This window comes from Sphaeramia orbicularis, chromosome 24 (assembly GCF_902148855.1).
Source record: "Sphaeramia orbicularis chromosome 24, fSphaOr1.1, whole genome shotgun sequence".
Lineage (NCBI taxonomy): Eukaryota > Metazoa > Chordata > Actinopteri > Kurtiformes > Apogonidae > Sphaeramia > Sphaeramia orbicularis.
In genome coordinates this window covers 29,882,759-29,900,018 of record NC_043979.1, presented here as the reverse complement: position 1 = coordinate 29,900,018, position 17,260 = coordinate 29,882,759, and the positions used below count along the sequence as shown (strand labels likewise).

General features: G+C 37.0%; 1 pseudogene; it reads right to left on the bottom strand.

Annotated features, from left to right (window-relative positions):
* Positions 1-444: 444 nt before the first annotated feature.
* Positions 445-17,260, bottom strand: part of LOC115414739 (signal-induced proliferation-associated 1-like protein 1) — a 55,847-nt pseudogene continuing 39,031 nt past the window's right edge.

The window sequence follows — 17,260 nt, the reverse complement described above, 5'->3', positions numbered from 1 at the left end:
TACACTTGGTAAGATTAGATTTTTGCAGCGAAGGGGCCAATATGTAAACGTTTGATCAGGGTCATTTTGATCATTTCTGTTGTCAGTATGATTTAAAAAGAGCCAACACATTTCACCCAACCACTAGCCACGAGTGAAAGATGAGTTCATGTATTATCATTCATATTCTCTGCAAAATGGCCAAAGAATCTCAATTTCTGCTAGGGTGTGTAAGCTTATGAGCACAACTGAATGGTGGATTTTTGAGGATTTCACATTGTACGATGGCTATGAAGCAAAAGAGCAGACTGCTTTTGACAACTGCCAACTTGGGTCGACTGTTAAAAACCGCCCAATCCTCGCACCAGCAAACACTTAATTATTGACTGTCCACTCGTGTAGCATCCGCACAGACTGACGAGAGATTCTTAAAACAGAACCGAGACTTTGAAAGCTTCATTTTTCGCCGCGTCCATTCATCTCTCTGCGAAGCGGCAGAGCTGAACGTCAGTTATCGTAAACATCACATTTCTTTAGGCTTGTTTATTTTCTTTACATTCAGACCGGGTGCCGTTGTGCTATTCGCTGTAGGCTGGGAATAAAGTGATTTTTAATTGCATCTATTTAAGATGCAAATTTGCCTTTAAGAATATTCCAAAAAAAACAAAAAAACAAAAAAAAAAAGTGGAAATATTGAGAGCTTTTATGTTACAAGACGAGCGGGGATTTAAGGCTTTACACCGTATTTGTGGACAACAGCTTCAATGCACGTGCACCTGAATCGACCCTAACACTTCTCTTAGCTTAGTGATTTGGGGAAATTAATTTCGCTTATGGGTTCCAGTTGAAACATACACACACATATACAAAAACATTTCCACACGTTTCACACAGTCTGGTCCTTGTACCTGGTAAATCCTGTCTTTTTTTCCTGTAAAAATATTCATCTAAAGGGAAAAAAGCTGCTTATTACACACAATTCCTGCAGCCGATTCCCTTGAACGAACATTTTTTTGGACCCGGGGCACGGTTCAAAATCATAAAAAGTGTAAGGTGAGTGTGCGTTACCAGGTGGTTTAGTGTTTTTTAAGGACGAAGAAGAGCTTTTTTTCCCTTTCATCTGCTTCCCAGGTGCTGTTTCAAAGGCACGTCCCTGCTCTGCCTGGAAGTAAATGACCAAAATAAGTGACTGTAGGCACGGCTGGATAGACTGATGTACATTCACACCATGATTACTGCCACTGGTAGATACTAGAGCTCCTTTTAAAATCTCCACATGTAGGTTTTTTCATCTAAACAAACAATACTAAAGTTATATTTCTTCCTTGTAAGATCCTCAAGTTCTCAACAAAGACTGAACCTGAGAAAAACTATAGATGTTTGAAAGCACAGACAACACACACATACACATACACACACACGCACACAAGTACAGCTAAAGTCTGCTCCTTTTAACAAAAAAAAAAAAAAAAAAAATCAACCTGATTGTCTCTCGAAGCTGGATTCTGAAGGTTTTTTTTTTCTCCTGTCCTGTGTTCATGTGGCCTGCTGCTCGATGTCTGACTGATTTGTTGAAGAGGCGTTGGAAAATACACACTGTAGTGGCGGCACATTTAAAAAAACCATGACATTTCCACTGGTCATCACTAGAGGGCACTGTAAGCAACACGACAGCAGGCTTGGGCACCACAAAATACAACATAATACAGAATAAAAAGCATATAGTCAAGGCTTTAGCCAGAATTAAGAAAGAAAGCCATTTAAATAATATAGCTATTGACCCTTTTTCTTGAGGAACTAAACACTGATGTCTGTTGTACTGTACGAATATGACAACTTATTTATCTGAATTATAATACAAGGAAATAAATTAACCTGGGGAGGAAAAAAAAACATACCAAAAAAAAACAAAAAAAAAACAACACACTCCAGCTTTTCCCACCGAAAATTGTCTGTCATTTATTGTCAGCTGGCTCTCTGTATTCCTGGGATGACAGATGGAGTCCTCTCTTTTCTTTTTCCCCCAAAGCGTTTCTTAGTGGAAAAGGATGGAGGCTCTTGTGCAGCAGAGGCTGGCGTCCTCTATAAGCGTCGTTTTGGTTTCGTTCCACTTTCAAAACGCCCTCCCAGAGCAAACTCTTCCTGCTTTTTTTTGACTTTGTTTTTAATTTTTTTTTTTGCGAGGAAGAGAGGAGTCCTGACTTCTTCCTATTGCTTTTAAGACACATACAATTGGGATGGACCAAAGCACTCTGGATATCAGTCTTGTTTATGTGGCACCGCTTGCCGATGGCTTTTAAATACACTCCTCTGTCAGGTGAGAGATTGTGCTGTTGGATATTATAACCCAGTTCTGACTGAAACAGAGGATAAAAATGAAGAAAAAGAACAAAAAAACCCAAGAAAAACATACTGTACAAATCCAGTCTCCGTGTTGTGCAGAGGAGGGTGAACCTGCCTCTATGTCGGCGGCTGCTTAAGCGGTTAAAAGAATCTCTGGTGCATTTTGGGGGATGTCGGTTTTAAAAAGAAAAGGCGCTAAATGTCTTGACTCTCCATTTACAGGTGAATGAAAACCTTGTCGTGTCCAGTGGTGGCTTTAAATTTACCAGTAAAACCAGAAGCTTGGGCTGGTTGATTAGACTGCGTAGCTCTTGGACTTTTTCTTGGCATTTCAGGAACATCTATACGTCTCTGCTCCCCTCTGCTGTGGTGATGCAAAAACACCTCAGTAATCGTTAAGGGGAAGGTGAAAAAGAAAACATAAAACAGTCTAAAATATCTAGTGTAGCTTATCCTAAAAAGTGAAACATCCAATAAAAAAGAAAACACAGCAGAGGGACGAGGTGATTTTTTTTTTTAGATTCACCGGTGGAGTAACTTCAAGAAGCAAAGTCGATTTTTTTCCACAAGGAAAAAAAAAAAAAAAAAAAAAAAAAAAAAGAGGAAGGAGAGGAGCTTTGTCTTTATTGGCAATTAAGTGAAAAGATTTTGGCACAGCGAGACGAGAGAAAGATCAATTCAGCGGTCCCCTCTTGGCCCCAAAGGAGAGTACAGGTCAGTCGTTCATAATCTGATAAACGACACTCATTTTTCTTGAGTCTCATCCTGAGTGGTTTCACAGAAGCTCTGTGGAAACTGGACGACAATAATAGCACCTGATGTCTGAAGCCTGTGGAAGGTGGTTTGGAGGGTTCAGACTGCAGGTTTGTGAGTCGAACAGACGAACTGGGGACAAATGTCCACTTTTCCAGACTTGTGTGTGCTGATCTGTGCATTTGTGTGCGTGAGGGTGAGGGTGAAAATGTGCCGGTTAAGACTCAGTTCATGTCGATTGTGTTGAAGACCCACTCTGTGAATTTCTTGAGCTTTGCAGCGGAGGTCTGGGACTCCTCCTGGAGCCTCTGGTTGTCCTCCCACAGCCTCTTGATCTGAGCCTGAAGCCGAACCTTCTCCTCTCGCTCCTGTTTACGATCAGAGAAGACAGTTCAGAACAGAAAACAGTAATCAGGTAGTTTCACAGTTTAGGGTTTAGATCAGGGGTCTCAAACATGCGGCCCGCCAAAGGTTCCAATCCGGCCCATGGGAGGAATTTACAAAGTGCAAACATTCCACAGTCAAGGCTGTGGAACTCATTTTAGTTCAGGTTCCACATACAGACCAATATGATCTGTAATAAAATATTAGCATAATAACCTACAAAAAAATAATGACAACATATTTTCTTCTTGGTTTGATGTGAAAAAAAAAAAAAAACTATATTACATTATGCCTATAAATCACAGGTGTCAAACATGCAGCCCGGGGGCCAAATCCGGCCTACCAAAAGGTCCAGTTCAGCCCTTGGGATGACTTTGTGAAATGCAAAAATTACACTGAAGATATTAACAATCCTTTCAGTTCAGGTTCCACATTCAGACCAATTCAATCTCAAGTGGGCAGGACCAGTAAAATACTACCATAATAATATATAAATAATGACAACTTCAAATGTTTCTCTTTGTAAATTCAAATATTTTCATATATTTACAATAAAACAAAGTATCATTTTGCAAAAAATGTGAGTAACCTGAAATGTCTTGAGTGAAGTCAGTACAATTTTAACAATATTTTGTCTGTTACTCAATGTTTTGTGTATTCATAGATCCACTGTGATCTGTAAGTTATCATATACATGTGTGAACGATAAACTGAGGCAACATATTGTTAAAATCATACTTATTTTTTCAGTTTGCTCATGTTATTCACATCTTTTGAAAGGATAGTTTGTAGATGTAAACCTTTTCATAGTGTAAATTAACTTTTTCGCTCTAAAACAGAGAAAAGTTCGGAGTTGACATTATTTATATATTATTATGTGGTTATTTTACTGGTTTGGCCCACTTCAGATCAAATTTGGCTGAATCTGGCCCCTGAACTAGAATGAGTTTGACACCCCTACTATAAATAATGATAACTTCAAATTTTTGTCTTTGTTTTAGTGCAAAAAATTACATTAAATTATGAAAATATTTACATTTCTAAACTATCCTGTAACAATAAAATGTGAACAACCTGAACATATATGAACAACCTCAAATGTCTAAAGAAACTTAAGTACAATTTTAACAATTTTCTTCCTGTTACTAAGTGTTTAGTGTCTTTGTAGATCTGATCCATAATGCACATGTATAAATGATAAGTTGTGGCAGAATATTGTTAAAACTGCACTTATTTTTCTTAAGAAATTTCAGTTTTTTCAGGTTATTCACATCTTTTTTGTTTGGATATTTTATTAAAGTAAGTATTTTCATAATTTAACAGTGGGGTTTTTTGCACTAAAACAAAGACGACAATTTGGAGTTGTCATTTTTAGGTTATTCTGCTATTATTTTACTGGTCCGGTCCACTGGAGATCAAATCGGGTTGAATGTGGCCCCTGAAAGAAAATGAGTTTGAGGCCCCTGGTTTAGATGAACACGGACAGACAGTGACAACTAGAAACAACATACAGGCTTTGTGGGTAAAATTTATAAGCGGACGTTCTGAATCTGCCAAAAACACAACAAAAGTAGACTCCTGATTGTGTTGACTAATTCTAAACACTGAATCTACTCAGTTGTATCATAGAATAATGCAAACACACCCACAGATTACAGTGGAACACTTCATTAGCCTGACAAACTGGAGTTACAATGTTCACTGGGTAATTCCCAATTTAACCTTCTCTTCTGTCTTACTTTTTCTCTTGCACTTCCTCTAAAAATATTTGGAGATTTTCAATGAATCACTGAAAAACAACTTCCTTTGTTTCATCTCAGTTTAGGCACACAAGGTCACAAGCAGGGGGAGGATAAATGATTTTTAACTGTTTCCAGGACATCTGGCCTTTTCCTCATTTTCCATGTTTTCCATGACTGGAAAATTGGTCAATTATCTTCCAGGTTTTCCAGGACGTGTGGGAACAATGTATTACTTGATCCAAATTGGTTTCTGTATGACATTTGTGTTTTTGTTTTTATTTCTTAATCTATTGTTTCTATTTTGTACATGTTTTTACTCCTGTTTTATTTAATTTCATTGAACAAGTGACTATTCGTTGACAATTAAAGGTATCTTTTTCTTTCTTATGTTAAATCTCGCCACAATAATAGCAGTTTTTTCAGCAAATTGTCCAACCTTACTTTTAGAAAAAATGCAGCCGGACAGAAAATTGAGAGATAATGTCAAAGATCCATAAATACGCCTGACCCAAAACCTGCAGGGCTGATGTCTTACTATTAAAATATCTGAGAATATTGGAATATGCTAGCTAAAACAGGACTTAGGAAAGGGAACTGAATCACCGTTAGGTAGATATGTAAGTATTTTAAAATATGTTTGTGTAGTTATTTAGAACATTTGATGTCTTAAAGATTATAATGTAAAATGTATCTTATTATATGTTTAAGGGCCCCCATTAATAAGTTGACAACTACTTCTGGGGTGATCAATTGTTGATCTATTCTTGTATGTTATTCTATTATTTAGCTTTTCTATTCTTCTGTACGCCACTTTTTTTTTTTTCTTTTTTTTTTTTTTTTTTTTTTAAATTGTAGAGGTATTTTATGTCTTTAATCTATTCTTGTATTTTATTCTTTATTTATTCTTCTATACAACACTTTGGTCCACTGTAGTTGTTTGAAAGTGCTTTACAAATATAGTACAGAGAGAGAGCGAGAGAGTGAGAGAACGAGCAAGAGAGAGAGATTAATTGTTAATCTTCCTCTGTAAGTTGTTTTGGAAAAAAGTGTCAGCCAAATGCATGAACGAAATGAAATTTTAATAACTTTTTGTAATAATTTTGTAATAAATTTGTTAAATAAATCAATAAATAAAATAATAAATACAAATAAATAAATAAACCAGTGTCTACAGGTGTATTAGTCAGATGAAATCCTACAACGTCCTTTCATTTCCTAGTATATTTACAGGAACATCAACTTAAAAGGCCTTCACTCCTTGCGTTGAATTTGAAGTTAAATAATAACGTGAGTGACACACACAGTGAGTCAGCAGAACCAAAACAACAGTGACAGCGCTGCACTGCTGACTATGTATTTTCTATTCAACACTTTCTTTGCCCTGTTCATCCTGTATGAAAATAAACCAAAGTCTTTCATTTTTCATCCCCTGCAGTTTTAATAGAAAAGGAAAAAATAATCTCTAGTACAACAGAGTATGAGCAACCGGAACGGACTGTGCTGTATGTGTACAGAATACAGTGGAGTTGTGTTAGTTTGTGTTTGTGTCCCACCTTCTTTAAGTCGTCCTGGAGCATCTTTACCATGGCTTCCAGTTTGGTCACTTTCCTTTCCAGCCCTATGTGACCCTCACTGTGAAACAGAAAGAAACAGCTCTCATTAGCAGACCGTGTCAACTTGTTAATATACTCTATATTAGAAGGGAGATAATTATATCCAATTATGTTCACTCATGAACTTGATAGAGCTATGCAGCGGAATAAATGAACACAGTGTCACTATGTAGCCGCATATAGAAGGAGGACCCATTTAATTACTGTATTTCTTCTATTAAAAAACATCAGTCAATTAAAAACCATGTCTTCGATAATGACACGGCTTTTAACTGGGGTGTAGAGAGGTGGAGAAACTCTCGTTGCAAAGCCAGTTAAACATAATGTATATTTCTACAGCTTTAAACCAAAACATTCAACAGATTATTCATGGTATTTTTGACACTCAATTGTTTACGCTTTGAGAATTACTCATCAATGGTGTTATTGTCTGATTTCAGTCACTGTGGGTGTATGTGTTATTGTCTCACTGAAGTGTGGTTTGCAGCAACAGAAAAAAAGCACCGCAAGATTCAGTTTCCACTGCCATATGGGAACCAAGTCAATGCAAATGTTTCACGATTAAAGTAAAGAATTTCTGGGATGTAGCTTTATACTGTATCTATAAAGCTCCATCATCTGTGGATACTTTGTGTCCTCTGCACTGTTTAACTACCCACAATCCTCTGCATGAATCCTTTAAAAAAAAAAAAAAAAAAAAGAGCTGACCATGACCACAAATAAATCATCAAAGAAGAAGAAGAGATGATGGATTCACTTTAACGATAATTACCAGGTCTTACTACACAAGACTACTATATAGAGCAATTCACATACAAATGCAGTTCAGTGTGTGCTTATAAATACATTGGTCAAAATAATGCTGTCTTATAATTTACATGTGCTGTATCAGCTGAGAGTTTACATTATAGCTCTGTTAGCTTAGCTCTGTTTTTAGACAGAAAACAGTTACAGTAAAACCACAGATCACCTCCTTTTTCTGCACAGTTTATGCTGTCAATAGCTGCACTAAAGATCTGTTTGGAATCGTCCAAACAAGGTCAGAACTGTCACAGTTTAGTCTGAACCGTGGATCAACAAACAGTGAACTCAGTGAAGATAATAACATCCCGTAATAACTTTATACCTTCATAAGCCTCAGAATAAAACTCATTCATGTAGAAGAAACGCTGTGATTTCAGCATCAAACTCCATTCTTTTCATTTAGAGCTGTGTCCAGTGGTGACTTTTGTTTGTCACTTTCTTTGACTAACAGTTGTTTCTTCATGGTTCTCATCCCATCTAATCACTTTCTGACATTTTGGCCAAAGGGCCTGTGGTGTTAATTTTTGTCACCATGGGCAAAGTGACTCACAAATCCCTCTAGTCGTCATATAAATGATAACTGGTGTAAATACTGTGTATTCAGTTCATATCTCTATAAACCGATACGTTAGTGTCTTTAGCATAACTTCAGAGCTCTTTATTCTGAACACTTTAATGGTAATTTTGGTGTTTTTTTGATATTTTAAAGTAGAAATACTGCACGAAGCCCCTTTAGCTCTCTTTAAGTCTTGGTGATGTGCACTTAGGAGTCTGGCATATTTATATACGAGCCCTGGCTGTTATGTATTTCTATTCCTGTAACACTCCTATTGCTTTACTGGTATAAAGAGGACACAATGTTACCTGGATGAGGGCCGAGACAGCGGAGCAGGCTGCAGCTCGATGTGGGGCTGTTGAGGACTAGAAGCACCACTGCTTCGGTGGTTTGCATCCCCAAACACGTAACTTCTCTGGACTGCAAGACGGAAGAAATGGACAATAATGGTAACAGGATAAAGTTACAAAGACAATGAAAAAAACCTGCAAAAATCCGCATAACACTGGTTTAATGTCTCAAAATCACAACCAATGAACACACTTTATGTTAAGATCTTCTTTTGAACACCAGCTTCAAGCCAAACATTAATAATTACTATTATCATTATAAATAACGTGTTTCTTTTTTAAATCATGTTAAACTGTGTATCTTATTTGGTAGAATAAACAGTTGTTTTGTACCATAATGTGTGCCTCTTTCACTCTCAAATGTGTTGGCCACATCCACCAGGTGTGTCCACTCTAGGGGACTGTCTCTTTCTGAAGAAGGGAGGGGCATCAGCTCCTGGGGGAGGGGTCCACGATGACGCTCCACTAGATCCACCAGTGAGGTGTCAGAGGCTGAGAGGTCACCTGTAACACAGTATGAAGCGTCCTGGGAAACTGTGCTGCAAGCTCAAAGTAAAATACAATGTCCTTTTAATTTATCAGATGTATATAATGCTTTAAGACAAGCAGATGTGAACCTCTTACACACCAAGCATTATTAACACAAATAATAAGCTGCCTTGTTCTGTACTGGTTAAAGTTCACTAATAAAATAACTATTTTAAGTTCAATGTTGAGGTTAAGTATCATCACTATCACAGCTCTAAAAACAACATGCAGATTCCTATCTTGAGTTTTATATTGAAATGTAACAACAGCTGAAAATACTGACATTTGCAGCAAAAAGGTTTATTCACATAATCATATTACATGTTGTTTTTAATATAGACTTATTTTACAAATTAGCATCTAGATAGATAGATAGATAGATAGATAGATAGGAATAAGAATATGAATGTACATAATAAAAGGGGTAAAAATATAAACACACATCATAAAAACTGCCCTGATATATATTAACATTTGTGTGCGTCATCTTTCTTACCGTGTAGTTTGACACCCAGTTTGTAGGACGGCCTTCGCAGGGGGACGCCACGAGTAGTGGGCGAGCGTGGAAGGGTGGAGCAGCTGAAAAGCACATCAGCGCCGAGCGCCGGTTCAGCGACTGTATCAGTGAGGGAGGGGAGGCGCTGACCACGATAGATGCTCTCGTCTGACAGGGTTCGATGCAGTGAGCGGCGGCGGCTGGGAGGCTCTCTGGGTGGTGATTTCTGAGAGTGCTGTACAGAGACGGGCATCATGGGTAGAGGTTAATTAAAGATGTGAGAGGAAGTGTTTCTATAGAAATGACATTTACTTACAAATACAATGTGGTGCAAATGAGGCCACCTATAGGGAACTGAAAGACTATTTAATGGAACCAAAACTTCAAATGATTTTTTTAAATGGTGAGGATTAATAGAATTTACCTTTGCAGTCAACCTTTTATCTGTGTAATCATGTTGATAATTATCTTTATTCACTGGTCCCTTTATTAGATACTTTAACCCTTTATAGGGCACTCATAGAAAAACTCTGAAATTCAAAGTTTCAACCTTCCGCGGGGTTTCTGCAGGTATCAAGAAATCTAATTTAATGCTTTAATGCTCTTTTCAATGCCACTTTAAACAAATTTAATGCCCATGTCCAACTACAGATACAGTTTTCTCTCTCTCTCGCTCGTGAACAATAGCCAATTAAAGGGTTCCACCTGTCAATCATCATACTATACTTCTGATTAAAATTATTAAATATTTATATAAATCTAAATAAATTGTGAATAACAATGTTTTTTTTCCATCAAGTGTATTTAGTTTTTTAATACCTCTGGACATCAAATGTAATGTTTTTTAAAGCCTTAATTTTCCACAAAATCTATTTAATGACATTTAATGGTTTTTAATAACCCACAGACACCCATTTAGTGTGGTATTGGAGGTCATAACAAGACTTTACTACTTTTGTGAAATTCTTCAAAACATTTTATTGTTATGTAGAAAATAAAGGTCAGTGAAGTTACCATATTTGGTTTGTTAAAAAGAAAAAAAATCCAAGAAGTAAATGTAGAAAATACGAGAAAAACACATGTAAGGTGAAAGGAACATGTATTTTAAAACATTAGAACATCACTTTTAGAACATTAGACCATCATAAGTGCTGATCCAGACACCAGTCCACATCCACATTATCCCTTTGAACATCATTCCTTACATTAGTACCATTACTTAATGGTACCTAACAAAAGCAGGTACACTCACTGTTCATGCAGAAGTGGACCCTGGAGACCACATTGGACCTGAGATTGTTGCCTCATTGTGACTGTTGTTGTAGCTGTCTTGTAATGTGCGCAGAAATGACCAAAAATAGTCACTTTCCCGATAAAAGGTTCATGTAAGAGACGGTTCTACTACCTTTTCCTTATGTCTGCGCGGTGGAGGAGGGGTGTCTGGAGCCTCTCTGTGCCTCTTCACATCCTCTTCCATTGTAGATTTGGCATGTGGCTGAGGGGAGTGCATATCCCTGAGGGAGGGTCTGGCTGCTGGTGTCGGAACAACCTCCACCTCCCTCTCTCCTGGAGACTTCCTAAAGCACCCACAAAGAGAGAGAGACATAGGTAAACCCACCACGGTTTTGAGATCAGTGACATTTACAGCACTATTACACTGACCTGTAAAAGTTGTGGGTATTAACACGTACAGGTCTACTGAGGTTATAAATGAGCTGAGGTGAAAACAATGTATACACTGCAAAAATCTAAATATTACCAAGTGTATTTTTCTCAATTCTAGTCAAAATATTTCATCACACTTAAAATAATACAATGTCACCTAAAGAATAACTTATCAGTGAGATATAAGAACTTATTTTTAGACAATAGATCTTGAAAATCTTATTTCAAGAAATATTACCAAGATAATTTTCACTTGTTCCATTGGCAGATTTTTTTTTTTTTTTGCTTCAATTAAGCAAAAAAAATTCTTAAATTAAGCAAAAAAACAAACCACTACACTTGCTGTACCTTAAAATGCATTGTTGCCACTCCAAATAAGTACTAGTTCCAACTGTATGCAAAATGCAAATTGAAAAATAATGCAGTGATACTATTTTATAATATTTTATTCAATTTGTATTGTACTATAGACAGTATGAACACAACTGATTTTCCATCTTCACCGCTCCTGGATGCAGCTTTTATATCAAATTGTGACTACATTCAGCTGTTTACATCATCCGTTTCAAAACAGTTATCTAATTATTTAACTGATTATTATTCCACCTTTTTTTCTTAGATGTGCTGTAGCCTGAATTTGAGGAATGGATGTACGGCATATTGAAAGATAAAATGAAAACATGGAATATGTTGTGTTCATACTGTCTACAAACTAAATACTGTCAAACAAAACCAAATGTTCATATCACTGTATTACTTTTTATTAGCATTTTATAGACTGTTCCAGTTACTTCTTATTTGGGGCTGTAATATATGGTAACCTGCAAAACCACACTGTCATTTAATGGGGATGATGACATGATAGTTTAATGTGATGTTACTATGGTAACAAGCCATCTATACTGGACCTTACAAGAAAATAACATAACAGGTACCAAAAGTGGGCGCAGTTAAATTGACCCAGTAGAGTGTGTTGGGGAAGCACCATCAATGAGTTTTATAATAATTTTTTGAAGTTTAAAAAATAAATAAATAAATTATACATAAAAACAAGACATTTAATGATTTTATTGCACAGCTACAACACAGAAGCTGGTTGCAGTATTTAACACTATTCAGTGTAATACTCAATTCAGCCACAAGAGGGTAATCATGTTGTACATATGGTGTTGCTATTGAGGCCATCAATCAGGCACAGGAGAAAATGAATCAAATGCAATTTGTCTCAAGAAAATATACGATCATTAAGACAAATCATGTTTAATGTCTTCCTCCTGCATATGTGCAGCAGTACAGAGAAGACTGCAGCGTAATAACACACACATGGCTTTAATGCATTTAGGTATACAGTATGAGGAGACGTGTGTGTCCAAGGCTGGATGTTAGACCTACTGCAGTGTTCCCTCCGTTGTCTATAATCCGTCATACTTACTTGCGTGTGTCTCCGAAATCGACAGAATTAATGGTGGAGCCTGGTTTCCTCCAGCCAATCAGGTACTTGGACTGAGCTCCCTGACGGGGGTAAAAGCTCTTGGGCCCAGGGGACACCGAGGACTGTGAAGATGGAGAAGTGGCTGAAGAGGAGGACTCCTCTCGGGGGGAGCTGTGGGCTGAGTGCCTGAGGAACAGAGAGGAGAAACCGGGAAAGGAGAAGCAGAGGTGTTACACAGAATAAACCACAAGCAAGACAGCTCATTTAAAACCATTTCATTTAAATATATGTATCATAATCTCTGGTTTTAAAGTCATTTTAACCCTTTAACCCCTGATGTGTCTAGGGTGAGTGTTCTATATGTATGATTTATTTTAAATATTCACAAAAATTCAACCATTTGTTCAATAAGAAAAACTTCAAAACGTGCTGTTAGAATAGACTTTGTTCTTTCCATAGACATCTGAGCATGCTCAGTAGATTCCTCACTGCCTGTGGAATGGGGGGGCAAAACACAGTAGTGAGCGTGACCGACTCGCTATAAAAATAGATGGTTTGGCCTTTTTTCTTTTTTTTTGTAACGTTTTCCTTGTGGTTTTATGTTTTTATTGTTATTTTCAGTGTTGTGGTGATTTTCCTTTATTTTTTTACTACGTTTTTTCCAAGTTTTCACTGTGTAACTGCTTTTTGGAGTTCAACCAGGTGCCAAAAAGCAGCTGGACGGATTTAGAGAAAAAAAGCTCCAAAACAAAAATCACTGGGCCAAAATTCAAACACTTGTTCAGTGTGTTCCAGTTCACAGCTCAAGTTCAACATCCTAAATCTCTTACTGATGTACAGGGGTTGGACAAAATAATGGAAACACCTTCACCTCAAGATGATAATGCCCCAATCCATACAGCTAGAATTGTTAAAGAATGGCATGAGGAACATTCTAATGAAGTTGAGCAGCTCGTATGGCCGGCACAGTCCCCAGACCTCAACATTATTGAGCATTTATGGTCAGTTTTAGAGATTCAAGTAAGACGTCGATTTCCACCGCCATCGTCTCTAAAAGAGTTGGAGGGTATTCTAACTGAAGAATGGCTTAAAATTCCTTTGGAAACAATTCACAAGTTGTATGAATCAATACCTCGGAGAATTGAGGCTGTAATTGCCGCAAAAGGCGGACCTACACCATATTAAATTATATTTTGTTGATTTTTTAAGGTGTTTCCATTATTTTGTCCAACCCCTGTACATTCTGAGTGCCTTATTTAGTAAAAACCTGTTAAACTTCAATTCCTCTCTTTGTCTTTTTCTGTTATTCCACCCTGTTTTGACCCTAAAACACAGTAAAGCAAAACCACTGAAGAAAAGGAACACAAACACATACACACAGCAGCTTTTATGACACTTCTATAAATTCAGTAGAAGCCCATTTACCTGAAAAATGGTCTCAAAGGTTAAAAGTTTAAGGCAACATTTGATGACTTTTACGCTTTTATACTAAAACTTATATCAGGTTTCAGTTTAAATTTAAGACGTGAGAGCCATTTTTAAAACAAATTGACATTGTCTTTCTGAACTTCATTTAATTACATCAGATAAAAGTAATGTTAATCAATTCTAACTTCTGACTTTCAGAAGCAGCTATTTCTTGATGCAAAGAGACACTATTTTGGCCTTGAAGTATCATTCTTTCTGATGAGAACTGACACCACAGACCACATCGCAACATATTAGTTGGGTGTGCTCCATTATATTCTGCCTAAGCTGCACAGTTTGCTTTAGTGGTTAGTGGTTTCTGGTACCATGTTGGTTTCATTTTGTACAGCACTGTGTAAAAGCCTTAGGCCACCTTTAACTTTATTGTTTTGACAGGGTTGTAATGAGCATACATACATATTTATTCTCAGTTTCTTTTCTGCAGATACAAGAAAATCCAGGAGTATGTGCATGGTATTAAAAATCACACAAAAAAAATCTAACTAAAAGGTTCCTAGAGGCTAAATTCAACATTTAGTGCAACCTCTGTTCTGATGACAAAAAGTTCCCCGAACGATTAGAAACATCTGAAAAGAAAATTACTGTAAGTCTCATCTTGTCTGAATAAAAGAGATGGTAACTTCAAGAGGATATCACACTAAATAATTACAACTATGACCTTCTTTTTCCTGAAAAAAAGGGCAATTACATTACTTAACGTTAGAAGTCAGTCATGTAGACCACTGGAGACAATTACATTTGAAAGTGCGGACTTGAAACATTCTCACACTTTTTATTTGATGTTGATAGAGCAAATACAACCAGAGATATGACGTTCTGAAACCGGAGCAAACAAACGTGAATAAAAGTATGAAAATGAGGTGGGGTGGGCGTTATATTTCTGACCATATCTTTTTGTCTTTTTTCAAAACAAAAGAAACTGGCCGAATCTGCAGATTTATGTAAGGGTGAGGATGACCCCCACCTGAACCGGATGCGAAAACTGGTAGGACCAGGGGGGTTAGAAAACTCCTATGTAAAGATACGCTTTCATGTCAAATATTTGAGTATAGTTTCAATTTATTACAATTAGAATTTTATATACCTAATCTTTGGAACCAATATTCGCTTTTAAAGTCTTTGGAAAGATTTGTTCAGCATCTCTGCGTTATTTATGCACTGAATTATATACATTTTTCAAATCGGGTTTTATATTTTTTGCGTGTTTTTTGGCCTTTTATGTTGATATAGTAAGTTAAAGAGAAAAAATAATAGACAGATGATATAGATGAAGTTGCGCTGAAAACAAGGACACCAAAAATGGGTATAGTTAACATTTCCTTATATAGTATATAAATGCAAAATCAAAAGTACTCAAAAACAACCAAAATAGCCTCAGACCCCTAAGGGATAAAAAAAAAACAAATTTAATGGTTCCCCTAAGAGTTTTGATCAGAATTCTAGTTTTATTAGTGTGACCAATACATTTTTTTTTCTTTTTTTTACTGAAGAATCATTAAAAAGGCCAAGTGAGGTTAATGCAATTTTCTAACAGTAACTCATAAACCAGACATCTCCACACATTTAAAGCCTGTAATTCAGAGTATTGGATTTCAGACTTTAAGGACCCACACAAACCCTCTTATACAGATTACAAATCAATGCTGGTTCTGGGTGAAAGAGTGCAATCTAGGTCTGTCATCTCTGGCTCTCCATAGTAAACACACCGTATATTCAAGACCAAGTTCAACATCTACTTTATTTATCCCCAAGGGGAAAACAGGTTTAATCTTTGGTTTGAACTTTACCGAGTTACAGATGGAAAACTATATCAAAATATCACCTGCAGTCAAAAACAGTCTGGGTTAAGTCTTTACTGAGGACCCGTTCATTTCCCAACCACCACTATGACCAGCTACGAGTGCAGTTTAAATGCTGGACAGATGATGCCCGGGTCATGAACTGTAACTCTATCTCAACGGCCGAGTTACGAGTTGCTCAAACAGGAAGACCGGGACTCTTAAGTTCACTCGGCTCTAGACACCAGCACAGCTATGAAAGGTTGGACACGTGTTCCACATTTCCTGAAGACTAATGTGGAAAGATAAGCAGGAGTTACAATTACTCCTCTGCTTGGTTTCCAGGAAGACCTTCTCGAGAAGGAGGTACCCGTACGCGTGTGTTCCTCTTGGATGAAGGAAACATTGGTTGGAGTAATGAGAACTGGAAACACGTTGCAGAGGTCATGTAAATACAGAGGTGATGTACAATGTAAGGGATGAGGTCATGTTTGAAATTTAAAGGAGTGATATTTTGCTTTTTTTCCTTTTTTTTTTTAAATGGAATTCTGCATTTTAAAACACTTCTCCGTGGTCTACATAAACTGTAAATGCTATACTTGGGTCTGAATTCTTCATTAATTCAACTCCACAGGTCCATCTTCAACCCTATTTCTGAGTAATGACACCAGAAAGGTCGTTTTGAGCGCTGGCCCTTTAAATGCAAATGAGCCACTTCATGCCCTACCCCCTCCAGGTTGTTAACCGTGCTTTTTATCCCGTTCAGCCACTTGTGTTCGTTAATACAACAACTGAACATTTTAGGTAAGCGGCTCTAAGTTTGGACATATTTTCAGTTTTTACTACAACTGCTGCTGCTGATAAAAATTTATGGCATACTCAGAGAAATGTTCATTGGAAGTCTTGACCTTATATGTGCAAATGTTGTGACGTAACTAGTTATAAAACGTAACAAATTAAGAAGGAAGTGAAACGGGTTGTAGAAATCCACTTGACTTTTGCTGGAATGAATATAAAGATAGCTTTGCAGGGTTCAAATTCAAATGTTTTGAACTATTAGCGTCCAAATACACAAATAAATGAACCAAAGACTAATAAAAGTGGGTTTAACAAAGTACGACTCCTTTAAAAAAAACGAGTGTAAAGAAAAGCTAAACTGGCAGCAAGGAAAAACCTGCTGATATCATTAATCTGCAGCTAAATGTGGTTCTTGAGACCAGCTCATTTATTGTGATGACTGCCTCCGGCTCATATTGTTTCCTTTGCAGAAAACAGATCCTTGAGACAATTGTGCCTTCAGCAAGAACCTGATTCGAGTAAATATTTAATATGTTTAGTGGAGAAACTAG